Here is a 26,370-nt window from a genome sequence, read left to right on the forward strand (position 1 = left end):
CCTGGGTAACCCCCTCCGGCCCGTGCCGCCACACACAAGCAGGTTATCGGCTGTCTGTGTTCCCCCAAAAGTAGTTATTTGCATCCCCTGGTGGTTAAAGTGGTGGACATTTTTCAGAGGAAATACTCCATGCCGGGTTCCGATAAATGTGTCACGTCCTTCTGAAAAAGGTCAGGATCTCCTAATGTAATAGCCGGATGTTTTATGAGACCTAGACCTCTGGTTATACAGAATTTTTCTATCCCTCTGTTGAGTTTACGTCTGGAAGTGTCCACCGATTTGTAACAGGTGGGCCCCTGCCATTTTCTTCTAGGCAGACCCTCCAGCTTATAGCGATTTTGCGATCCCGCAAAATGCCGCAAAAACAACCGTTTTGCGCAAAATGCTGCAAAAACGGCAGTTTTGTGCAAAAACAGCATCTTTACATTTTTTTTAAAGCAATCTGCAAAAATTACTGTTTTAAAAAAAATAATACTCAGGGTGCCAGGTTCTCAACTTTTTTTTACACAAGAAATGTGCTAACACATCTCATCCCTTGCGCCCCAAAAAAGTGCAGCCCAATCCACAAGGGACACACGAATGGGCACATTTTATATGCGCGCCCATTCAGATGGCCTTTTTCAACTCCTTTATCAAATAAAGTGGCGTTTCTGTCAATTTAAAAGCGCATCCCTCATTTCCAAGCAAGATGCACTTTTAAATGTGCAGAAATTGTAGGCAAACCTACGCGCACGGGATGTGGGGCTGCCACTGCATGACAGGGTCTTTCCTGACCCTGTCATACATTTCTTTTAAGGTATGAACCGCTGCTGTGTCGCTTGCATTTCTTTTCCTCAAACAGGATAAAAATGCATTTTTTGGGTCACATTTTACATCGGCAGGCACCTGAAAGGCCTGTCCCTGTGAAAGGCGCTGGGAGCTTGCAGAACATTGTCGCGAGAGCGATTCTATTCAAAGTACTGCCCATTTTGATGACAAAAATCTATCGAATGTTACAATTTGACCTATTTCGTTCAGTACTATTCGATCGATTTTTATAAATACTGAACATGTGTTGCAGGGGTGTCACCCACTCCCCACGTTCAGTATTTTTGGTCTAGGGTGGTTGCAGAAGTGTGTTCCCCTTTTTCCTCAAAATTGGAGGCGGGGACAGAAAAAAAAGAAAATAACGAAAAAGGGACCCTGCGGAGTCGGATCCGACCCGTGTTAGAGGGACGGATCTGGCACCGCAGGGTTGCAGGGGAAGCGGCAACGACCAAGCAGTTAAGTAGGGGAGCGGGTGGGGTGGTGGGGAAAGGTACATTTTGGGTTGTTTGGCTGAAGTGCAAATCAATTCGCAGCAATTCCGCTGCAAATAATGACACTTCGGTCAAACAACCCAGAACACCATTCAAGGCAACTGGTCAGCGCACAATTTGTGATTAAGGTGACCTGCTCATTTCCCAAAATGGGTTGTCTAAAAATAGCATATTCTCCATTCTTTTTTTAAATGCCCCATTATTTGAGGAACTGGGTCAAAATCTACATTTAAAAAAAAATTAAAAAATGGTTACACTATGAGAGAGAGGGAGAGTGATGGGTGAGATGTGAAGTGATAGGCAAGAAAGGTGTGAGTTGGGAGTATGATTTGGAGTGTGGCAGGGGCTGGGCAGTGCAAATTGTGACTTGACAGTGTGACATAGCACATGAGTATTTGTATGACAGAGTGAGAGGTTAAGGAATGTAAGTTGTGATGGAGAGTTGGTGAGATGTGTGTTGGTGAGAGAGGTGTGTGAGTGTTTGGGGGATTGGAGAACATAGAAGGAGAATATTTTCAGCATTACAATTGATAATGATCAATTTAGTTAATACCATTAAATAGGCATGAACATTAAACCAGAAATGTAGCCAAATCAAACACTGTTCTGCCAAGCCAGAGACATCTGGGACTTTTCCTATTAAATTAATACAAAAGACACATAATAATGATACCCTGGCTCTCTTGTAGCCTTGCACTCTGCCTATTTCCTGCAATGTGGCAATCTTACACCCTCCAGTTAATACAAATACAAAAATGCTGCAGTAAATAAAGGTTTGTGCCGCAAAACTTGCCATTTCATGCCGCAAAATCCTGGAAGGTCTGTCTAGGCAGGATTGCAGAGAAATATATTTCGGTATCTCGCCAGTTCTGTGAGATGCCCGCTAGTGAAGCGCATATTTCCTCGGGTAGGCTTCGTCTTCCTGTGGACACCAGATTGTTTACCCCTAGGTGTATGATCAGGAATTCCGGTGGATCCCTGTATGCAACTAGTTCTGCTAGTTTATTGTGAATGCCTGCCTCTGTATCCCCACCAGGAAGTGATAGTGTTCCTAAATGGCGGGCCCTCCTTGGTTTCTTCTGCCCAGCGCCCCGTCCTGAAGACAAACGAGGGTCCGACTATCCATGCTGATCGGAGCAGGGCCTTCCACCCGGCTGTTGTTTCTGATGGGTGGAAGAAAAGAACAGCAAAGAGGGGGGGACTAGATTAGTTCTGGTCTTATGTATCTTTTGTAACAATCCGACTTCCACCACCCTATGTTTTTTACTTGCTGTGGGTTGAGACCCTCTCTCCAGGCTGCGGTTGCCGCCCCGATTCTAAAAGAGTGAGTGCCGAATTCTTTTGGGTCCCATTCCGCTTTGCTGTTGAATTTTGACAGTACATCTTTGAATTGGTAGCGGCTTAGTGCCGAGGTATCCTCGAGTATTAGGAACCTACCCCCCACTTTGGGTCTTTGTGCATAATATAGGTTGGTGACGCATACCGGGCAGTTAGTTGCATCGTCGATGCAGCAAATGTTGATGATTCTTTTGGCCCCTATTTTGGACTGTTTTTAGACTTTGGTGTTGCTGTCGTCTCTGACCTTAGTCTCCATGATCCCCAGATCGTTGTTGGCCCTGGTGTTTGAGGCGATGAGCTCTCCTATTCGGAAAGCTCCAAAGTAGGCTAGGAAGAATGCCGTTTTGAATAAAAGGGTCTCATAGGGGTGTCTGCATGTGTTATCAAACTGTTTTGTAATTTCTATTAGCTTTTCGAAGTCAAGCGGGATGCGGGAGTCTACCTGGGTCCCTCCACTCTGCCCCAGCCTTTCATGGCATAGGCGATAAGAGTGCTCTGGGTGGGGTCTGGGTCCCCATGGAGTTTGGGGTGATAGGATATTGCTACTAGATGCCTCTTTGCCCAATCTCTCTTCAAACCCTGTTCATGGGCCCATTTTAAAAACATTTCAATATCTTTTACTGTTATCAATTCTACGTGGTTCAACCCCGTTATTCTAAAGACTGTTTGTAGGAACTTACTGTACTGAGCTGTGGTTGTGCTTGCTAGGGCTTTTTCTGCCATTTCTGCCAGGAACCCCGTGTCAGGGTTTGTGCTAACTGTAAAAACACAGTTGTTGGCACCTGTTTGTGAGGTGCCTGTTTCTTGTTGTACACCCCGGCCATTTCTCTCTGGAGATGGCGTTGATGTCATTTCTTTTAGTTTCCCATTATTGACCAGCAGTCCGCTGGCATTGACGACATCTTTTCTTGAGCGTGTGGTGCTAGCTCCCGGAATCTTGATCAGTGAAAGCGAGATAAAGCATCTGCAATGTTATTATCCGTTCCAGTGATATGTTTGGCTTTGATTACAATGTTTTCTTGTAATGTGACTGTCGTGATGGCTCTTAGGACTTTTAGTACTAAGTGGGATTTGGTCGTTCTTCTGTTTATGATGCCTACCACCGCCATGTTGTCACACCAAATCAATAGTTCCGTGTTAGCTAACTGCCTGTCCCGGATGCCTATTGTTATCCAAATGGGAAATATTTCTAAAAGCGTTATGCTTTTTGTCCATCCCACTGAGTGCCATGTATTCGGCCAGTGGCCAGCCACCCATTCAGTGTCTAGGATGGCACCAAACCCCTTGCTCTCAGCTGCGTCTGTAAAGAGGACCCTTTTGGCCCATGTATTCAATGGCGTGCGCCAAAGTGTGGTTCAGTGGAAATTTCTGAGGAAATCCCCCCATACTTTCAAGTCTTCTTTTATTTCTTTCCCCAGTCGTTTGTGGAGGTGGGGTTTGGCGCATGATTTGGTTTTGAACTCTATGCTCCTGGAGAAAACCTTCCCTTGCGGGATGATTCTGGCTGCAAAGTTGAGGCTGCCTGTTAGCAATTGTAATTCTTTCATTGTGCCCTTGTTTTATGTGCTTAAATTCAGTATTTTTTCTAAGAGCTCAGCAATCTTTGTGTTAGGGATTTTGCAAAGGCCTTCTGATGAATCTAACTCAATCCCTAAGAAAATTATGTTGGTGGATGGTTTGGCTGTTTCTTTTCTGTGACCAGGGGAATGCCCCAATGTGTGGCCATAGTTTCTAGTTCGGCCAGAGCCCTATAGCATTCTCTCGATGCTGCTGGCCCTGTTACCAGGAAGTCGTTGAGGTAGTGCACTACCTTGACCCCGGGGTGTTGTTTTTTAAACGCCCATTGAAAAAATGAGCTGAACTGTTCGAATAGTGCACACGAGACTGCGCATCCCATCGAGAGGCTTCTATCAACATAAAATTTATTTTCAAAAGTAAACCCCAGCCATTTCTGTGATTCTGGGTGCACCGGTAAGAGTCTGAAAGTGGATTCAATGTCTAGTTTGGCCATCAGAGCATTCCTGCCGCATTCTTGTACGAGCCTTACTGCCTCTTTGAAATGTGTATAAGAGACAGCTGACTCTGTGTGCGAAATGCCGTCATTGAGTGAGAGGCCCTTTGGGTAGAAAAGATGATGGATTAACCTCATTTTTCCTAGTTCCTTTTTCGGAACCAAGCCTAGCAGTGATACTATGTATTCGGTAAAAGGCATGGAATCCCAGGGCCCTGCTATCCTGCCCAGCCTTAGCTCTTTCTCTATTTTGTTTTTTTTAACACTTCTGGGTTATCTCTAGCAGATTTTAGGTTTTTGGGAATGCATTGGGACCCAATTCCTTTGAAAGGAATGGTGAAACCTGAAGTGAAACCTTGCCGGATTGCCACGCTGTCTACTCTGTCTGGGTAGTTCAATAGGGACTTGCTGAAATTGTCAGGGTTGATGGGAGTTATCCCTGGTTTTACAACTGGGGTCGAGCTGTTGTTGCTCAGGTGTGGTTCTGTTATTGGTTGGACCAGGTTGGGGCTACTCTTTCGTATTTTTGACTGGTAGCCTGGTGCAATTGCTCACGAGTGGTCGCCATTGCAGTTTGTACAGTTGTGTTTGTACCAGCACTCTTTGCCCCAGTTACATAGGTTTTTTCCAAAATTCCTGCATGGAATATTGGCCTTGGACGCGTGCTAATTTTTGTTCTGTCCATAGGCATTTGACTTAGCCGCCCAGGGCTGGTTTTTACGAAAGGGCTGATACCCTTTCTTGTTATTCTCATTGTCAGGGACTCGTGTCCCTTGGATATTTTTGTTAGTTTTGTTTGTTAAGGTAACTTCCTCCTCAGCTGGGAGCTCCGTGTTTAATATGTAGAGATCATTCTGTACCTCATCCCATTCTATAGCTGGCCTCTCTGACATGCTTCGTCTTAATCTGATATCATATGCTAACCATAGTCGGCCTTTTTGGGTGATTTTGACTTCTCTGACTTTGTCCATATAGGCCAAAAGGTTGGCGCCATCCCCAGGAAATATTTCTAAATATATAGTTGCTAGAATGGCGAATGTTTTCAGCCAGTTGTCCCAGTTGTGCTCCACTTGAGCATTCTTGGCTATTGCTTTCTCTTCTATTTTCTTGGGATCCCTAAAGGCATCTCTCCCTTTCCGTTGTGCTTCTATCAGAGAGAAGATTTCAATGAATTATATCGCCCATATCGCTTCTTTGATTGTAGTATCTACGTTCCATGCTGTAAAGGACCGGTAGGGGGTGTCTGTACTTCTGCTCTCTATATGGTAGAAGAGAGGCACAGAAGACCCCAGCCAAGATTCTCTATTACGGTAGCAATGGACGAGCAATCAAGGCCTAGCTTCTCAGGAGGTGATGCAGGCTGGTTCTTAAGTACAGTGTAGTCCCCAAGCCCCCCACAAAGGAATGTCCACACACTGTATTGGTTTGAACACAGTCTTTATATAATCAATATTCAAGGTTATGTACACTTATCATAATAACTCACTTTGTACTTAGGAAAATCAACAATGGCAAATATATACAATTCTAAAGTGGTACCACCCTTTGTATTAGATCTCATTAAAGTGCATAAACAATACTGTAACAATGTCACACAGATCAATAGAGTGAAACCAGCAATAGAGAGAGGAGAGAAAATAAGATGGTTGAGCAATAGGCAGAATACTGGCCCCTACCACTAGACACAGTTCTGTGTGGGGATCCCCCCACCTGGGCAACCTGTAAAATAAAGATATAGCACAAGCCCAGTCCATATATTGTTCTGCAAGTCTTATTCCCTCCTATAATGTTTTTACCCCCCCAATGTACCTGGTGGAGTCGAGTTCTTCGAAGAGGCGTCGACAGATCCTTCTTGAGCGACCCCCTTTCAAGCGGGAGACACGGGGCGTCGAACGTCCGTCGACAAACCGGGTAGAACAGCATCGATGAGGCGGAAGCTTCGTCCGAGCGGTGCTCGTCGGCGTCGGAGCGTCGGCGTCCTGCAAGGCAGAGGCGTGCGGGGCACCTCGGTGACAATAGTTCTGGACCGCAAAGATTGTGGAGACAGAGGCCCAGCAAGGGCGTCGAGTCGTTCGAGTCTTTGTGGTCTTCGGGTGGCGGGAAACCCACCGGCAGGTTTCTCCTCGGCGCGTTGGGCGTCCTCGACTTTCTCCGGCAGGATAAAGCGGTCGACGGTGCGGACGAGGGAGTCCTTCGATTCGAATGTTCTTAGGCAAGGAGCGGACGGCTCCTGTCGTCGGCGGCACAGCGTCAAGTGGTTCCCACGGCTGGGCAACACAACTTCGACGGGCCTCCAGCGGTTACACAAACCTGCGAACCCTGGTCGACGGCAATGGACTTCGACGGCGGCGATGTCCGGGTGCTTCACTTCGATCTCCTCGGCGGTCCCGTCTCGGGTCGCCAGCCTTTCGAGGGTCTGTCTTCCAGGGCGCTTCGGCGAAGATGGAGCGGTGCTCGATGGTCCCTCGGAGCACGGGAAGAGGGCGCCTTAGCAGGTCCTCTCTCGGGTCAGTCTTCGACGATTTCGTCAGCCTTCGGATCGGTCGAAGCAAATGCAACAGCAAGTCTTCTTCTTCCAGCTGGACGTCGAGGATCAGCAGTTCCAGTTACTCTTAGAGTGGAGACTCAACTCCAGAACGCTTCTGAACGCTTCTGACGTTCCTGAACGTTCCTGAACTTCTGGCTGCTTCTGAACAATTACCAGTGGTGAGAGGTCCCCAGATATACTATTCTGTCTCTCATCCACACTGCTGGCACACACTCAGCAGCCAATCATACAGAGGGGCATTCATGCAGTCAGTCAGCCAATCAGGCACATAGTGCATTCAGGCCACACTCCTCCCTTTCAGACACTCACAACAAGGAATGTGGATTGGGACAAGTACCCAGCCATTCAACACTACACACTGCATTCAGGCCAGTTTCGGGCAGGGCTGTCTCAGTCTTTGTCTCTCATGCCAGAAACCAGACAACCACAACAAGGAGTGTGTATTGGTCACACACTCTATTCACCCAGGTCCCACCCACAGGAGGTACCCACAACATACAGTCACTGGGAAGGCTCCAGTCAGTCTAGCTGGGCCTTCACAACAACACCATATAGGGAACTTCCACCCAACAGCCAGTCAGGGGGAAGGGACAGAGTCAGGGCTTCCCAGGACTTTGGGAAACAAGGTAACAGGCAATAGAAAGCAAGAGGCCACAGGGGCCATCTTGTTTCCTATCAGGAATCAACTGATCCCAATGGCAGGGCCTGGGTATCCCAAAATGGAGGACACCCAGAGCACCTGTCAAATTCAGCATGGAGCTGCCACCAGCCCATACCCTGCTCTGTGGGCCACCCACAGGTGCCCAAAAACATACACTAGGGGTACAGGGTTGTACCCCTACCCATGGGTGCCATAAGGGTATCCCAGGGGTCTGTTCACCAAACCAAAAGAGAGAGCTGCACTGCCAGGAGTCCCACATGGACTCCTGGGCAGAAAACATGACAGAACACACGATAAAAAGCAGTAAAGGACAAGGATTCAGAGGCCCTGTCCCTCTGATGCATTTCCAGCATCACAGTCGCCCCCCCCAGACTGAGGTGGAGGGTGTCTAATCTCCCACGGGATAGACACCCTCATCCAGACGGTCAACATACCTTCTGGAAAGGCCATCTGCATTATCGTGACTCTTCCCTGGTCTGTGCTCTATGGTGAAGTCTAGCCCTTGCAGGCTAATGGACCACCTGAGCAATTTCGGATTCTCACCCTTCATCTGCATTAACCACTTCAGGGGCTTATGATCTGTTTGTACCTTGAAGGTAGACCCCTTAAGGTAGGGCCTAAAACGCCTAAGGCTCCAAACTATGCTAAAACACTCCTTTTCAACAGTAGCCCACCTAAGTTCTCTACCCTTGAGTTGTCTACTGATGAATATGATAGGATGTTCTCTCCCTTTGTCATCTAACTGGGACAAGACAGCTCTAATTCCGGTGTCGCAGGCATCCGTCTGGACGATAAAGGGTCGGCTGTAGTCAGGCGCACACAACACAGGTGCCCTACACAGACTTTCTTTCAAGCCATCAAAGGCCCTCTGACAGTCTTCGGTCCAATTAACCTTCCTAGGCTGTTTGGGTGATGTTAGAGCTGTCAGGGGTGCAGCTATGGTTCCATAGTCTGCCATGAAATTGCGATAGTACCCAGTGAGGCCCAAAAAGGCTCTCACCTGGGTTTGAGTAGTGGGAGTCTCCCAGTTCTGTACATCGTGTACTTTACTGGAGAGGGGTTGGATTTGACCCCCTCCTACCTCATGACCAAGATAGGTAACTTTCCCCTGAGCTATCTGGCACTTGGTGGCCTTGATAGTGAGGTTAGCCCTTTTCAAGGCCTGCAACACCTTATCCAGATGTGTCAAATGTTCTTCCCAGGTGGAACTGTAGACGGCAATGTCGTCTACGTAAGCCACACAAAAGGCTTCCAGCCCACTGAGCGCATGGTTGACCAATCTCTGGAAGGTGGCAGGGGCATTCTTCAACCCAAAAGGCATGACCCTAAACTGGTAGAGTCCCTCAGGTGTTGAGAAGGCCGTCTTTTCCTTGGCATGGTCCGTCAGAGCTATTTGCCAATAGCCTGAGGTAAGGTCAAAGGTGCTCACAAATTTGGCAGCACCTATGGTGTCCACGAGCTCATCAGCCCTGGGCAATGGGTGCGCGTCAGTTTTGGTGACGGCATTGACTCCTCGGTAGTCCACACAGAACCTCCAATCCTTGGTACTCGCCTGGGAACTTGTCTTGGGGACAAGGACCACTGGACTGGACCAGGGACTGGTTGAGGGTTCAATAACACCCAGATCCAACATCTTGGCGACCTCCGCCTGGATGTGGTTCTTGACGGTATCTGACATACGGTAGCACCTGCTTTTGACAGGCACACTGTCACCAGTGTCAATTTCATGCCTACACCACGGTGTAAGGCCTGGCGTCAGTGAAAACAGAGAGGCATACTGTTGGAGCAAAGCCCTGCAGGCCCTCTGTTGCTCTGTTGTCAAATCCGGAGAGAGATGTACTCCCTCCACTGAGCCATCCTGAGGGTTGCTATGCAGCAAATCAGGAAGGGGCTCACTCTCATCCTCTTCTTGCCCTGAAGCTAGCAAGAGACATGAGACTTCTGCTCGCCGGTGGAAAGGCTTGAGCCAGTTGACATGGAATACCTGAGGGGCTACCCCAGAGGCTCCCATGTCAACCAGATAATTGATTTCGCCCATCTTGGAGATGATCCTGAAGGGTCCAGTCCACTTGTCTGCCAGAGCTCTAGGCTTGGTAGGCTCCATCACAAGGATTTCCTGTCCCGGAGTCCAATCCACTTGCGAGGCTTTAAGGTCATGCCAGTACTTATTCAATTCCTGGCTGGCCTTGAGATTTGCTGTTGCCTGACCCATCATCTGTGTCATCATCCGTCTGAGGCCTAACACATAGTCCCCCACTTGCTTGGCGGGACCTGGAGGGGTGGCTTCCAAGCTTTCTCTGATCAAGGCGAGGGGCCCCCTCACGGGATGTCCAAAGAGTAACTCAAAGGGGCTGAAACCAACACCCTCTTGAGGTACCTCTCTGTAAGCAAACAGCAGGCATGGCAGGAGGAGATCCCATTTCCTCCTTAGGGGTTCTTCCAAAGCCCCTAGCATGCCCTTGAGAGTTTTATTAAATCTCTCAACCAGACCATTGGTCTGGGGGTGGTAAGAGGTGGAGAACTTGTAGGTTACCCCGCACTCTTTCCACATGGTTTTCATGTAACTAGACATGAAGTTGGATCCTCTGTCAGAGACAACCTCCTTGGGGAATCCAACACGGGTGAAAATGCCCAGGAGAGCCCTGGCAACCACCTTGGCAGTAACAGTCCGAAGGGGTATTGCCTCAGGGTACCTGGTGGCATGATCTACCAAGGCCAGGATGAACCGATGTCCACCTGAAGTGGGAGGGTCAAGGGGACCGACGATGTCGATGCCCACCCTCTCAAATGGTGTGCCAACCACTGGCAATGGCTGCAGTGGGGCAATGACACTGCCTCCAGTCTTGCCAGACAACTGACAAGTTGGGCAGGTCCTGCAGTGGGACTCCACCTCTACTCCCATCCGTGGCCAGTAGAAATGGGCAGAGAGCCTCTGCCTAGTCTTCTTGGTCCCAAGATGACCAGCCAAGGGCACCTCATGCGTCAACTGCAGTAGGAAGGGCCTGTAAACCTGGGGTACCACCAACCTCTTGAGGGCACCAGGTTCAGGCTTAGTGGGCTCACTAACAAGGAGCTCACCCTCCCAATAAATCCGGAATGTCCTAGGCACTTCTCCTTGTGCCTGGGACAGGGCCTGTTTTCTCAGTCCCTCGAGAGAGAGTGGCATTCTCTCTGTCCCTTACAGAAGTCTGCCCGGGAGGGTCCCCCTTCAGCTAACAAGCATTGAAGGTCGGGATGATCCTCCGGGTTGAGAACCTCTCCCACAGGAGAGTCTTCTGTCTCTTCTCCCACAGGAGTTGAGTTTGGGTTTTCCACTGGACCCAGCCCGTCCGGAGCATGGATCCCAATGGGTGCTGTCGGAACAGCAGGAAGAGAAGGTGTTCCCTCCACAGAGGTGGCCTTCTTGGTCTTCCTTCTTCTTGCCTTAGGCCTCGCCTTTGGCTCGGGTACCTGACTCACAGCCAGACCCGGTGTCACCTGTGACCTAGTGACTGCAGCAGCAGTCATGGGAAGACCATCCGAGATCAACCCCAACTCTACTAGATCATTTCCTAACAGAATGTTAGCAGGGACATTGTCCTGAACCAGGACAGGAAGCTTTGCTGTCTTGTCTCCAATCATGAGTGTGACTAAGGCTACAGGCGATAATTTGGGAGGCCCACCAGCTAACCTGGTGGTTCTCAGAGGAGCACCTACATAGTCCTCTGGCTTGAGCAGGGTCCTGTCCACCACTGTCATGCTTGCCCCAGTGTCTCTCAAACCAGTAGAAGGCTGGCCATTCAAGAGGACACTTCTCAAAAACCTACGGGTGTTCTGTGGGATAGTCGCCAGTACTTCTGCATACTGGTCCCAGGCCCCAAGGGACACTAAGGAAATCTCTACCGGAGCACCAAATGTGATCCCGGTAGAGGAGGGGAGGACAGTGGCCTCCACCTCAGACACGGGGTAAGGGTAGGTCAGGCTGACAGCCTGTACTCCAAGTGCCTTACCTTTACACTTGGAGTCACCCCTTTTGTGATCCAGAGCCCCACAGTCCCAACAAGCGCCAGGAGTGCGGGGTACGGTACTGGAACCACTGGGAGTCTGCTTTGCAGCAGGTGGACCACTACTCTTATTCCCACCCACAGATGACTTATCCCCACTAGATTTTTGGGTCTTGGGAGAGGAAGGTTTAGGTTTACCCGACTGTGACTGCTTGTGGGACTCCTCAGTTTTCTGAGAGGCCACCTTTTCTTTGTCCTTGTCCTTCCCACTGGAGTCCTTAGGGGACACCCGGTGGGAGACCCACTTGTCAGCCAACCTAGCCAGCTTAAAGGGGTCCAAAATGTTCTGGTCAGCCACATACTGACGCAGCTCTGGTGAACAGGCTTCAGAAAAATGCTCAAAAAACAAGAGGTGGGATAATTCAACAAAAGTCTTAACCTTGTATCCATCGATCCACCCCATCATGTTCATGTGCGCAGCACTCACCCAGACAACCCAAGACACATTCTCTCTTTTCTTAAAATCCCTGAACCTTCTAAGGTATTGGGTAGGTGTCTTGCCAAACTTGGCAATCAAAGCAGACTTCATACACTCATACTGACCCCTTTCTTCCACACTCAGCTTCAGAATACAGTCATATCCAGTTTCAGGCACTCTGCTTAACAAACACTTAGCCCAATCTCCCTTATCAACATCATGAATCGCACAAGCCATTTCAAACGCTTCAATCCATTGGAGGATATCTGAACCCTCCACAAATACACCAACCAAATCTTTCATAAACTTGGTGGCTGGGGACCTGACACTCTCACTGGTTTTAGCTGAAGTCTCCACCCTAGCTTTCTCTAGCTGGATTCTCTGACATTCAGTGTCCTGGCTCTTGAGTTCAAGATCCCTATTCTTGAGCTCCACTTGTTGAGCCAACTCCTCTTTCTTAAGTTCAGCATCTATTTCCAACTTACGGTATTCAAAGGCCAATTTCATCCTTAATAACTCAAGCTCCAAGGAATTGCTGGGGTTTGGAACAGAGGCAGCAGGAATGGTGGCCTTCCCAGAAACAGATTCAGCAGAAACCCCAGGGGCAGAGTCCTCATTGGTTGCATTCCCCCCCTCATCAATAGTTTCACCATCAGTCTGGTAGTCCACCAGGGCAGCTATCAGCTCAGCCCTAGACTTATCCACAAAGTCTAACTCCCTGGCTTCACAAGCACTCTGGAGAGCCTCCAAGCTCATCCGAGTCAATTTGCCATTTGCAATAGACTCCATTGTTTGTAATGCAGTTATCTTGTACACAACTAAACCTTAATTTAATAAAGTGCAGATATTTTGTAAGTGGCACGGTTATACACTGATTCTTAAAACCATAAGCATCCCACCGCTGCCACCAGTGTAAAGGACCGGTAGGGGGTGTCTGTACTTCTGCTCTCTATATGGTAGAAGAGAGGCACAGAAGACCCCAGCCAAGATTCTCTATTACGGTAGCAATGGACGAGCAATCAAGGCCTAGCTTCTCAGGAGGTGATGCAGGCTGGTTATTAAGTACAGTGTAGTCCCCAAGCCCCCCACAAAGGAATGTCCACACACTGTATTGGTTAGAACACAGTCTTTATATAATCAATATTCAAGGTTATGTACACTTATCATAATAACTCACTTTGTACTTAGGAAAATCAACAATGGCAAATATATACAATTCTAAAGTGGTACCACCCTTTGTATTAGATCTCATTAAAGTGCATAAACAATACTGTAACAATGTCACACAGATCAATAGAGTGAAACCAGCAATAGAGAGAGGAGAGAAAATAAGATTGTTGAGCAATAGGCAGAATACTGGCCCCTACCACTAGACACAGTTCTGTGTGGGGATCCCCCCACCTGGGCAACCTGTAAAATAAAGATATAGCACAAGCCCAGTCCATATATTGTTCTGCAAGTCTTATTCCCTCCTATAATGTTTTTACCCCCCCAATGTACCTGGTGGAGTTGAGTTCTTCGAAGAGGCGTCGACAGATCCTTCTTGAGCGACCCCCTTTCAAGCAGGAGTCACGGATCGTCGAGAGGCGTCGAGAAGCGTCAAGGAACTCGGCGTTCGGCGACGGGGAATCGACGGCCCTTCTTGAATGCCTTCCCTTTCAAGCGGGAGACACGGGGCGTCGAACGTCCGTCGACAAACCGGGTAGAACGGCGTCGATGAGGCGGCAGCTTCGTCCGAGCGGTGCTTGTCGGCGTCGGAGCGTCGGCGTCCTGCAAGGCAGAGGCGTGCGGGGCACCTCAGTGACAATAGTTCTGGACCGCAAAGATTGTGGAGACAGAGGCCCAGCAAGGGCGTCGAGTCGTTCGAGTCTTTGTGGTCTTCGGGTGGCGGGAAACCCACCGGCAGGTTTCTCCTCGGCGCGTTGGTCGTCCTCGACTTTCTCCGGCAGGATAAAGCGGTCGACGGTGCGGACGAGGGAGTCCTTCGATTCGAATGTTCTTAGGCAAGGAGCGGACGGCTCCTGTCGTCAGCGGCACGGCGTCAAGTGGTTCCCACGGCTGGGCAACACAACTTCGACGGGCCTCCAGCGGTTACACAAACCTGCGAACCCTGGTCGACGGCAATGGACTTCGACGGCGGCGATGTCCGGGTGCTTCACTTCGATCTCCTCGGCGGTCCCGTCTCGGGTCGGCAGCCTTTCGAGGGTCTGTCTTCCAGGGCGCTTCGGCGAAGATGGAGCAGTGCTCGATGGTCCCTCGGAGCACGGGAAGAGGGCGCCTTACCAGGTCCTCTCTCGGGTCAGTCTTCGACGATTTCGTCAGCCTTCGGATCGGTCGAAGCAAATGCAACAGCAAGTCTTCTTCTTCCAGCTGGACGTCGAGGATCAGCAGTTCCAGTTACTCTTAGAGTGGAGACTCAACTCCAGAACGCTTCTGAACGCTTCTGAACGTTCCTGAACGTTCCTGAACCTCTGGCTGCTTCTGAACAATTACCAGTGGTAAGAGGTCCCCAGATATACTATTCCGTCTCTCATCCACACTGCTGGCACACACTCAGCAGCCAATCATACAGAGGGGCATTCATGCAGTCAGTCAGCCAATCAGGCACATAGTGCATTCAGGCCACACTCCTCCCTTTCAGACACTCACAACAAGGAATGTGGATTGGGACAAGTACCCAGCCATTCAACACTACACACTGCATTCAGGCCAGTTTCGGGCAGGGCTGTCTCAGTCTTTGTCTCTCATGCCAGAAACTAGACAACCACAACAAGGAGTGTGTATTGGTCACACACTCTATTCACCCAGGTCCCACCCACAGGAGGTACCCACAACATACAGTCACTGGGAAGGCTCCAGTCAGTCTAGCTGGGCCTTCACAACAACACCATATAGGGAACTTCCACCCAACAGCCAGTCAGGGGGAAGGGACAGAGTCAGGGCTTCCCAGGACTTTGGGAAACAAGGTAACAGGCAATAGAAAGCAAGAGGCCACAGGGGCCATCTTGTTTCCTATCAGGAATCAACTGAACCCAATGGCAGGGCCTGGGTATCCCAAAATGGAGGACACCCAGAGCACCTGTCAAATTCAGCATGGAGCTGCCACCAGCCCATACCCTGCTCTGTGGGCCACCCACAGGTGCCCAAAAACATACACTAGGGGTACAGGGTTGTACCCCTACCCATGGGTGCCATAAGGGTATCCCAGGGGTCTGTTCACCAAACCAAAAGAGAGAGCTGCACTGCCAGGAGTCCCACATGGACTCCTGGGCAGAAAACATGACAGAACACACAATAAAAAGCAGTAAAGGACAAGGATTCAGAGGCCCTGTCCCTCTGATGCATTTCCAGCATCACACATGCTAAATATCTTTTGTATCTATTTAGGATTTCTGTGTGAAAAGATTTAAATTATTGGTCCAGTTGGGCACTGCTCATCATTACCATTTCTGCACCACTGCTTTTGTTTATCTCTGTCTGACCTGATGCACTAGCGTTTGGAGTCGCCCATGCTTTCAGTGCACCATCTGGGTTTGACGTTGCGTTTGCAATTGTGGGCCCGATTGGGTTTGTGAATGCTGGTATTGAGGTAGGAATGTTTATGGGAGGGATGGGTGCTGCTGGTGCTGCAGGGATTTCTCCCGTATGTGTTGTTATGGGCACAGCTGGGTTGATGTTAATTATGGGATCTATTGGGGTGCTGCGTTTTGATGGGCTGTTTGTCACTGCAGGAAGTTGTTGTTTGTCTCTTATTTCTAGCATCATTTGTTGCATATCCCTCATGTTTTCGCTTAGTTTTGACAAAATGTCGTTTTTGTTACCTTTGCCCGTTCCATCTGATGACCTCCTCTTCTTTGCAGGCGAGGGGCTGTTTCCTAGCCCAGCTGGCATCGGTGCACCTTCCTTTGGTAGACCATATAGGTTTTGCCTTACCCAGGGTCAACCATAGTGCTCCGCTGCCTCAATTGCTGCGAGTAGGTGACGAGATTTGGGATTCGGTGTTGTTTTTGCGGATTCATGCATTCTTCTTTTGCGAGCCATCAGTTTGGAATGCTGGGGCTGTGGACACCGACTGCGCCGGTCGCTCCTTTCAGATTCTCTCGTCTGTTTGTTTTCGGATGTTACTCTCTCGGTTTGGCACGTGCCTCTGCTTCCGACGGGGACCCTGTGTATTCTTCTTGGTTTTTTCGAGCAGGACAATGTTCGGGAAAATTTGAAAAACAAAGACGCCGCGGCTGCGACGAACTCTGCACGGATAGTAGGTAGGTAAAAGTGAAGAGGCCTAGTTAAAAGCAAACTTCAAAGAAGAAAGAGGTGGAAGACACTGAGTGAACAGTGAACTTCCAGGCTGTTTTGGTCCCCGTTCAGGGTCCACAAACAACTTGTATTTTGTGAGAGCTGTGTCGCTCTTTTTATAAGACCCAGGGGTAGCCTTGGGTCTTTGAAGTGTGTCAGTGGGGGCTGAAGTCCAACCCCCGGCCGGCTGCAGCCGACTGACTGTCCCCCACCCCTCGGGGAGGAGCAGTGCTTTCTGTTTCCCCTGCCTGATTGTTTTTGTTTCCTCTGGGTGCTTAGCACTTTGCTGCTTTGTAGGGGGGTGGGATGATTGCTCACACCTCACCCTTCCCTTCCTTTGTAAGGAACAAGACTGCGTGTCTCTGTGCGTGATGAGGAGAGGGTCAGGCTGGGGGAAGGAGCTGCTCCTCTCCTGGGCCTGCCGGATGGTACCAACAGTTACCCTGCCTCGCTTTGGGAGGCCCTGCAGCATTGGCCGAACTTGCAGTACCGAAATGTGACATTTCACCTTGAGCTGTTTGTTGTTTTTCATCAGGTCATATAGTGGAGTGGTGAGGTATCCAGTCTGCAGACCTGATGGGCCTGATTGAGCCCTGGCAAACTGGCCAAAAATAATGAAAGCTGAAAAAATAAGAAACGCGGAATACTGCTTTCAATCCGGTGTCACTAATGACACCGGACTGAAAGCAGTATTACCGCATTTATTTTGCTTAAGCTTTCATTCTTTTTGCTTTATGTTTTAGCCGCCCTTCAATTTAGGGTGACTAAAACATAAGGCAAATTGGCCAAAAAGAATGAAAGCTTAAGCAAAAAAAACGCGGTAATACTGCTTTCAATCCGATTGAATGAAAGCAGTATTCTACGTTCATTTTGCTTTGGTCCCATCCACACCTCCACCCGATTGGCTACCGACAGCGGTCTTTTGCAGCCAATCGGATGGAGGATTGGACGGACCCGCAGCGAAAACCCAGAGAGTCCAGGGTCTTCCCCGGAGACCCAGAGAAGAGGCTAAAAACCCAGAGTCTCCGGGAAAATCCGGAAGTTAGGCAGGTATGACCCACAGTGCAGCTCCTTGTGCTGAGTAGCTACTGTTTGCTTAAATATACTGTTAATTAGAGCACTGCATTTTCCTGTGTTCTGGTTGTTAATATAGTTAAGTAAAACATAAATATCTCGGCGTGCAGGTCCCTGTGCCCTGCTGGCCACAGCCAACAGGGCACGCCTAGCAGGGACCTGTGCCAAAAGCAATGCGCCAAAACGGCCATATGTGTCAACCCTACAGATTTAGGCGAAGGCTACTGCTTTTTTTGCAGTCCTACCGCCTACCGAGTTGAGGGTCTCATGCTACGGATTTACAGTGCCAGGTTTATGTGCCAGGTTTATGGCTCCACAGGCTGCTGCCTTGGAGCCCGGCCCAGGTCACACAGCTGCTGACCGCAGTGAAATAGTTATCACCCTGTGTACGAGTGTCCTGTGGGCTGGTCTGTCAACTTTAGTAATTCGTTTTGATTGATGGGTTGCGGCACTTGCACTCCTGGGAATGACCTGATGTGTCTCTCTCATACCTGTGTACGGAGTGCAGAGGGCGCCAGGTTATCGGGGGCAGAGCATGACATGATACAGCAGTGTCTGAGCTGTTTTTGTCTTTTGTGCAAATCACTGCCCAGGCTGTGCTGCTTCACACAAGGTGGCAAACGTTGTTGTGCAAAACTTGTCTTCTGCCAAGGCAATTATTTGTTCATAGGAATTGCAGAGTCCGTAACCGACATCTTGGACCCACAGTCCCCGCACTTCTTAAAGCCTGGACGCGGTGTGGAAGACGAGGTAGACATCTTCACGAAGAAAGACTTCACAAAACGAAACAGGTTCGAAGAACCGAGAAAGAACTCCAAAGAGTCGAGGCGCGCCGAGATTTCCAAAGCGAACACGTTCGCGGAAAAAACAGAACTGAGGCTATGAGCGTCATGCGTCCTACTTATAACATCCAGTGATGTCGGCCGTCGGAGGAGGTCCTCGAGGGCGGCGTATCGACGTCATCGACGCAGGACGCAGACGCCGAAAGATTTTCCGAAGCAGCACAGCTGTGGTGATTACTGTCATAGATATGGAATATGTCGGAGGACCCAATCCCCTCAAATTTGACATTTCTATACGTGGGTGCCTTCTTGCTGAATGTTGATTTTCACTATGGAGGTGACATTTTTTTTTACTGCAGCTCACAAACTGCACCCATTCTGGAAAATGATGAAGAATTGCAAGTTGCACAAAGATCTCTGGGAATCTACATATATGTGTAGATAGCCCTATGGGATGAGCCATTTTGATTGGAAGAGGTAATGTTTTTCCCTTTTGTTGCACAACAGTAATCTACATGCAAAGTAGTCTGTGCAATATCAGAAATCTAAAGGCACCAAAGCTAGAAAAGCAAATCAATCACGGCCCACTTTTTGTCATGTGGGGCAACTACATTATTCACAGTCTCAAATATTAAAAATATGCGGAAACAGCTCTAAAGTAGTTCTATGCAACCCCTGGCATGCCATTTTGCATTGCTTTTCTCATTGGAAGTGCTAGGCTATAAATACCAGAATGCAACACGAGAGAGACTAAAAGTTAGGATGAATGGTTTCAAACTTGAGATCGCATTAAACCACTCTGAAGCTTTTACTAAGTTCAAAAAGTAGACAATGTTCAGAAATGCCTTTGTGATGAACCCTTCTGTTTGTAAATCATCATTTGACTAAGTATTTATCTTTTTATGTAAAGCACATAGCATTTCCACAACATACAATCTGTATTAGCACTTAACCCAATATGTTTCTGAGGTTAGAGCACTCCCACACATGATGTTTGCCGCAGCTATTAATTAACTGCTGCACATTAGTCAAACACCACTGGAAACAAAGAGTGTAAAAAGTATAGGCTGTTCAACAGGCCTGCCGGAAGAGCAAGCGGGACACTTCACAACACCTCCCTGCCCCTCCAGATGGGTCTCAGGGGCAGGCAGCAGTTGGGATATACCAGCATTGCAATGCCAGCAGCTTGGACTTTTGTGTAGGCATTTGCCAGGCACTGCAGTAATGATACTAACTGGCCTCTAGTGGCAGCATCTGCAAAATGGTGGGATTACCTTGGAATAGAACAGGGCCTAGCACATATTTATCTAAACTGCTGGTTTGTCAATGCATGTTTTAAGAGGCCTTCAGTGAATTACATTCATACGGCTCATATCAGGTGTCTGAAGGCACAGTTACGTAAGCCATTTTTAATACTCCAGTAGTATAGTTACAGCTCCAACAAAGCCATTAACTCTGAGAAGACTGCTTTGTGCTTGAAGTGCCTGCCAGTTTTATTTCAAAGTTTAATATTACAAAACTACCTCAAATATATCCCTGGAGTATGAGTGTTGCGTAGGGGAAGGTTGAGAACTGGTTGGGAAGGGCCATAGGTATAAGCATGGCCATGGGCAGTCAAAGGGGGGGTTAGTAACTAAACAACATAAACAAGCATGGTGTCCCCTCCTCACATCCCATCTGTCTCCCAGCTGTTCCCAAGTGCAGTAGTTTCTTGTTATGGGTGTAGTGCACCCTAAATGCCAATACTGAAAACGCAATATACAGCTCCAAAATGGCTAATTTCTTGTCACAGTGGCGCCTGTGCAGAATTCTCCCCGAAACTTTCAATATCTGCTTAAGGGCGAAATTATGTTCTTATCCCCATTGCTCCAGAACAATAGGGCAGTTGGCATCTTTACCCCCATATACGCTGCGTCAAAGCTTGTGTGGATTGTAAACTCCTGTGATGTTAATAATAGTTCCATAACCCAAAAGGTTATCTCATGTTATGTTACTTGCCATTTATATAGCACTCTATATATCATTGGTATGACCTCAAAGCACTGGTAGGTTGAACGCTCTCAGGAACCGTAGTTCTGGTCAGTAGAGAGAGATAGTGTTGTAGGGTGCATGGGTGCACCAGATATGTGTGCAGCTGATGTAATTGCCTGTTGGTAACTGCATCCTAGCGTTAGGTGAGATGTTGGATTTGTGCATTCTGGTGGTTGGACACCCAGACCGGGCTCTGGCTGCGTTAGGCCTGAAGGACGCATATGTGAGCGACTAGGCTGGAATGTGCTTGGCTAGCTGCGTTTTATTAGGGTGATGACGTGTTCATGGGGTAGTATTCTAACCATTCCATCTACTTCAACCACTCCATCCATACCACCCACTCTATCCATATTATTCGCTCCATCCACTCTATCCATTCCGCCCGCTGTATCCATATTATCCACTCCATCCATTCTATGAACCCTGTCAACTCTATTCATTGCATCTACTCTATCCATCTCATCCATTCCATCCACTCCACCAGTTCATCCATTCCAATCATTCCATCCATTTCATCCACTTCATCCGTACCATCCATTACGTCCATTTTACTCCACCCACTCAATCCACTCCGCCCACTCCATCCACCTCATCCACTCCGCTTATTCCATCCATTCCGGTCATTTAGTTCATTCCGTCTATGTTATCCGTCCCATCCGTCAGCCCCATACATCTATTCCATCCACTCAATCTACTCTGTCTACTCCATCCGTTCCATCCATCAAACAATCCCATATCCATATACTCTGTCCATTGCATCCACCCCATTCGTTTAATTCAACTGTTCAATCCATTCTGTCTACTTATCTGTTTCGTCCACCATCCTATCCACTCTGTCTACTCCGTCCATTCCATCTATTGATTGATTCGGCTCAATCCGTTCCATCCACTTTATCTGCTCAGTCTGTTCCATCTGTTTCATCCGTTCCATCCATTCATCCATTCATTCCATCCATCTATCCATTTTATCCAACCGTAACCATCCAATTCCACGCACATCGTCCAATTCCATCCGTTCCATCTATAAATTCCATATACACATATTCCGACCATTCGGTCCATTGCATTTGTAAATTCTCTGTACATATCTTTCAGTCATTCCACATGCATTTACGCTATTCGTTCCATCCACTCGCCCCACATGCGTCTATCCACTCCATACATGTCATCCATCCACTCCATAAATGTCATCCATCCACTCCATCCACCCATCCACTCTATCTTTCAGTTCTATTAGTTTCATCTATTCTCTCAGGTTCATCCATTCTATCCACTCTATATACATACCTTCCATTCATTCCACATACATCTGTGCCATACATTCAGTGCCTCCATTTCACATGCGTCTATCTGTTCCATTAATTCCGTCCTCTCCATCTACTTCATCCGATTGCTCAATCCGTCACTCTATACATGCATCCACACCATCTATTTCATCCACCCATTTCATCAATTTATTCCCTTCATCCACTGCGTTCATCAATCCTATCCTGTGGGTAGGATCAGAGGTCTTTGAATACCTGGTAGAGAGTCTCATTGTGTATTTAGTCATTGGCTTGTTTGAGTTCAGACATATCTTTAGGGTTGTCGTTGGTGTATATGGAAAGAGTCATGTTTTTAGTAATTTGCGGAATGTCTTGTAGTCTTGGGTGTGTCGAATGTGAGGTGGAAGCGAGTACCACAGAGTCAGGGCCAATGCTGAGAAAGAGGATCTTCCGATCCTGGCAGAGTTGGTGGTTGGGATCACTAAAAGGAGGGCAGAGCTCGGTCTTAGGATGCAGGGTGGGAGGTAAGGTTTTAGCTTATCTTGCAGTTATAGAGGGCCGGTCTTGTGCACTACACGATGAGTGATGCACAGGGTCTTGAAAGTGGCCCTTCGTCCAACTTGGAGCTAGTGGAGGGTTCTGAGAGCTGGAGTGGTGTAGTTTCTTGGACCCAGGGCTTGTAGCAATTTAGCAGCTGTGTTTTGAGCTCTTTGGAGTTAATTAAGTTGGTATGCCGGGACTCCAAGGTAAAGGGAGTTGGCATAGTCCAGTCTCGACATTACAATGGACATAACAGCAGCAAGTCTGTTCAGGAAGGAGAGGTAAGGAAAATGCGCCTGAGAATTTTGAGATGGTAGTGACAAGATTTAGATTTGTTGTTGATTAGTCGGGAGAGGGTTAGGCCAGAGTCCATGGTGCATCCAAGGTTTTTTACTGTGACGGAGGGGGTGGGTGGTTGGCCCATGGAAGGAGGCCAGGGGAGTGGATGAGGCAGAAGCTCAGTGTTGCTGCATACCATGATTTCAGTTTTAGTGGGGTTTAGGAGGAGATGGTTTGTAGTCATCCAACGGTCGATATCTAGGAGGCAGGCTGCGAGGTCGGGCTAAGGGTTGGAGTCTGAGTTGAGGAGTTTAAGGATGATTTGGGTATCGTCAGCGTAGTTGTAGCACAGGATATTGTACAGGTGGATGATTCCAGGGAGGGTGGACATATAGAGGTTGAAAAGGAGAGCTGATAGACATGCGCCTTGCGGTACTCCAGTATTAACTGGGCGAGCAGCCAAGACAAAAGGGGAGAGGAGGTTTATTTGATTCCTGTAGTTGAGGAAGGAGGCTATCCATTTGAGAGCCGTTCCACGGATTCCTAGGGAGTGGAGGCGTTCAAGGAGGATTGAGTGGTTAATAGTGTCAAAGGCTGCAGATAGGTCGAGGAGAATTAGTGCAGCGCATCCTGCAGAGTCTGCCGTAATCTTAAAATCATCCCAGATTGAGGCCAGAGTAGTTTTGGTTCCATGTCAGGGTCTGAAGCCTAATTGGGCGGGGTGAAGGAGGTTGTTGGATTCGACAAAGGCGTTTAGTTGGGAGTATGCAGTTTGGTCAATGGGTTTTGCAAGGAATCTGGTGTTCGAGATGGGACGGTAACTTTAGGTTAGGTAAAAAAGTCAAAAACAAACTTAAAATTGCTGTGCTTTCAAGTTTACCCTGGCTATACGTGAAAAAGCATCCAGTTCTGTTTTTCCTTGGAATTCTGGGACTTGCCGTTTTCCCAAAATCCAAATGGGTAAGAAAACACTACCCATCCCTGGATCCAAAGGGAAAAATTACGACTAGATGGCCTTGTCACCATGGTCACTGGAAACTTGAGAGCTCTCTACGTTTCGTGCTGTAGTGCAGACTGCACGGAAATAAATAAACTGGTCAAATCTGACTAGTGTTCAGAGGCCACTCATTTAGTAATATGATTTCTCATGTTGATCTGGGTTAGACCATGCCAGACAGCGCTTCACTGTGATCTGTTTAGGCCATATTTCAGGTGATGTTATATTCTGTGATGTCATCAGGGCAAAGGTGACATGAAATCATTTGCTACGATATCATTATTCTTATTACTATTTTGAAAAATCCTACATCTTTTTGGTCACAGAATGTTGGCAAGTATGAACGGCTGGTGCCCATAGAAAGCTCTGTGCCAGAACAGGGCATACCGGAACCCTTCTGTTCCCTCAGCAAATGGTATCTAAGTCCATGCCTCCCAAAAGGATGGTTGTTGTCGATGGACAGGCAGAGTTCACAAAAATACCTCATAATTCAGAATTAGACCGGGGTGTCGCAAGAAACCGGATCAGGAGAGGATTGGAGAATGTTTTCAGACTTGTACAATTGGGCCTCACTCAGGCCTGAGGACCACTCAGGGCTGGGGGCCTCCTTCCAAGACCCACATGTACACATTCCGGTGCTGACAGACACGTCTTTATTGTACTCCGGTGTAACAGTAACTGAAACCCCTCTTCCCGGAAACCCCCTCCTTAACCCAACATCAGTTCCCTCTGTCCTAGGCCCAAACGTGGGCCTTCCCCTCACAACGATGAGGGAAAGCTTCCTGCCCTATTGAACAACATGACATCTCCACCTTTTTTAACATGCCAGCTTAACTTTCAATTCCGCCCATCTCTTCGATTAGTCTCTGAGGCTTCATGCAGCATCGCTGAGGTTGCGTTGGTGGACTGGGCACATTCGTCCGGCGTGAGCCATCAGATTCTCTGTCGCTGGCCTCCTCTTCTGATTGCCCTCTGTCTCCCAGATAAGAGTCATCCGAGGATGGGTCATTTTGGTCACTTTGAGAATACTTGCACAACAGGGGTGACGTACCCCGAAGCTTCTTGAAGTGGGAGGGGTTTTGCATTATGGAGTCATGCTGCTCCCCGCCAGCAGTTATCATGGTTCCTTTCTTATTGCTTATAACCAGTCATTGTAGAGAAAACATGGGGCCTTCTTATCTCGTTCTTGGTTGACGCACGAGTACTTGGTCTCCTATTTCTATGTCAGCTTCTTTTGCACCTTGCCAAGTGTCTGCTCGGTCCTTCATCTTCCTTTTCTCCTCTTGGTCTCAGGACCTCGCTTGCTGCTCTAATGTGCCTGCGGGATGTGGTGTGACACCTTCTGTTAGTCGGGTTTGTACGGTTCTTTGGAACATTAGGTCGGATGGGCAGACTCCCGTGGTGCTGTGGGGAATGTGTCAGTACTCGCGCAAAAGCTGATTCAGGGCCTGTTCAAATGGGTTGTTGAGAACATTGGCCACTTGCAGTGCCCTCTTGACGTTGGACATGAATCGCTAGATGATGCCGTTAGCTTGAGGCCATCGTGGTGTTATTCTCCAGTGTTGAAACCCCATGTATTGTGAGAAATATGCAAAGTCCTGGGTGGTGAAAGGTGGGCTGTTATCTGACTTAATGACCTTTGGGATCCCGTATGTTGAAAGCATGCTGTCAAGGGCAGGTATGACACAGTCTGGGAAGCGTGAGTGCTTGTCGATCAGTACTAGTACGTACGCCTTGTTTCGTAGCGGCCGAAGAAGTCCACAGCTAACTCTTCCCATATAGCTTCTGGGAGGGGTGACCTTTGCAGTGGGCTGGGCTCAGGGTGTTGGGCCACTTGACAGCAGATGTTGCATCGACTCTGGATGTCTTCGACCATAGCTTCCAGTTTGGGGAACCTTACCTTCTGCCTCAGGAGTAGTTTCGTGTAGATTATCCCCCGGTGACCCTCATACTCTAGTATGACCGTTCTCTCTCTAAGTACTCTCGGTAACACCACCTTGCATCCTTTCATGATGATGTGGTCTTCAACGAGCGTTAGCTCGTCCTTCACCAGTTCCATAGACCGTATGTCATCTTTCACGTGCTGACTCTCCTTTTGCTTGTGTTTTTATGTGTTTCATCTTCCCCATTTTGATGCAGTGGGCCATGATACAGAGGGCCCGGACCCGTTCTGATACCTTTAGAAGAGTGGTCAAATCTATGGGTAATGGTTGGAGGTGATGTATCACATAATTAATGTACACAGCCGCGATGGAGGGGCCTGCCTGTGCCGGTCTGTTGGGGTGTCTTGACAGGAAGTTGGCCGGGTTATCCTACTTGCCTGGTCGATGGATGATGTCAAATGTATAGTCCTGCAGCCGTAGGTCCCATCGTACTATTCGCAGCGACATTTGGGCTTTAGGGTTAGCAAACATTGTCAAGAGGGACTGGTGGTCAGTGACGACAGTGAAGGCCTTGCCGTATAGGAACAGGTAGAAGTATTCACATGCCCAGAGGACTGCCAGGCTTTTGTTTTCTGCCTGTTCCGTGTGTGAGACTCCTACTTTCATACGCAACGATGAGCGTGTTGTTGGAGTGTGTAGGATCCTGTTGCGTCAGTATGGCCTCTAGGCCAACTGGACTGGTGTCCACTATGACTTCCGTTTTCCTGTCTGCATTAAAGTACGCCATGTCCTCAGCTTCAGAGATACTTTTGCTGATGGTCACATAGTCCTGGAGGTACCTTGAGCAATAGCTTGCAATCCCCAGAAGCTAGCAAAGTTCGGACACCATCGGTGGTGGTCGGGCTG

The sequence above is a fragment of the Ambystoma mexicanum genome, chromosome 2p (genome assembly GCF_040938575.1).
Source record: "Ambystoma mexicanum isolate Mex_15411 chromosome 2p, UKY_AmexF1_1, whole genome shotgun sequence".
NCBI lineage: Eukaryota > Metazoa > Chordata > Amphibia > Caudata > Ambystomatidae > Ambystoma > Ambystoma mexicanum.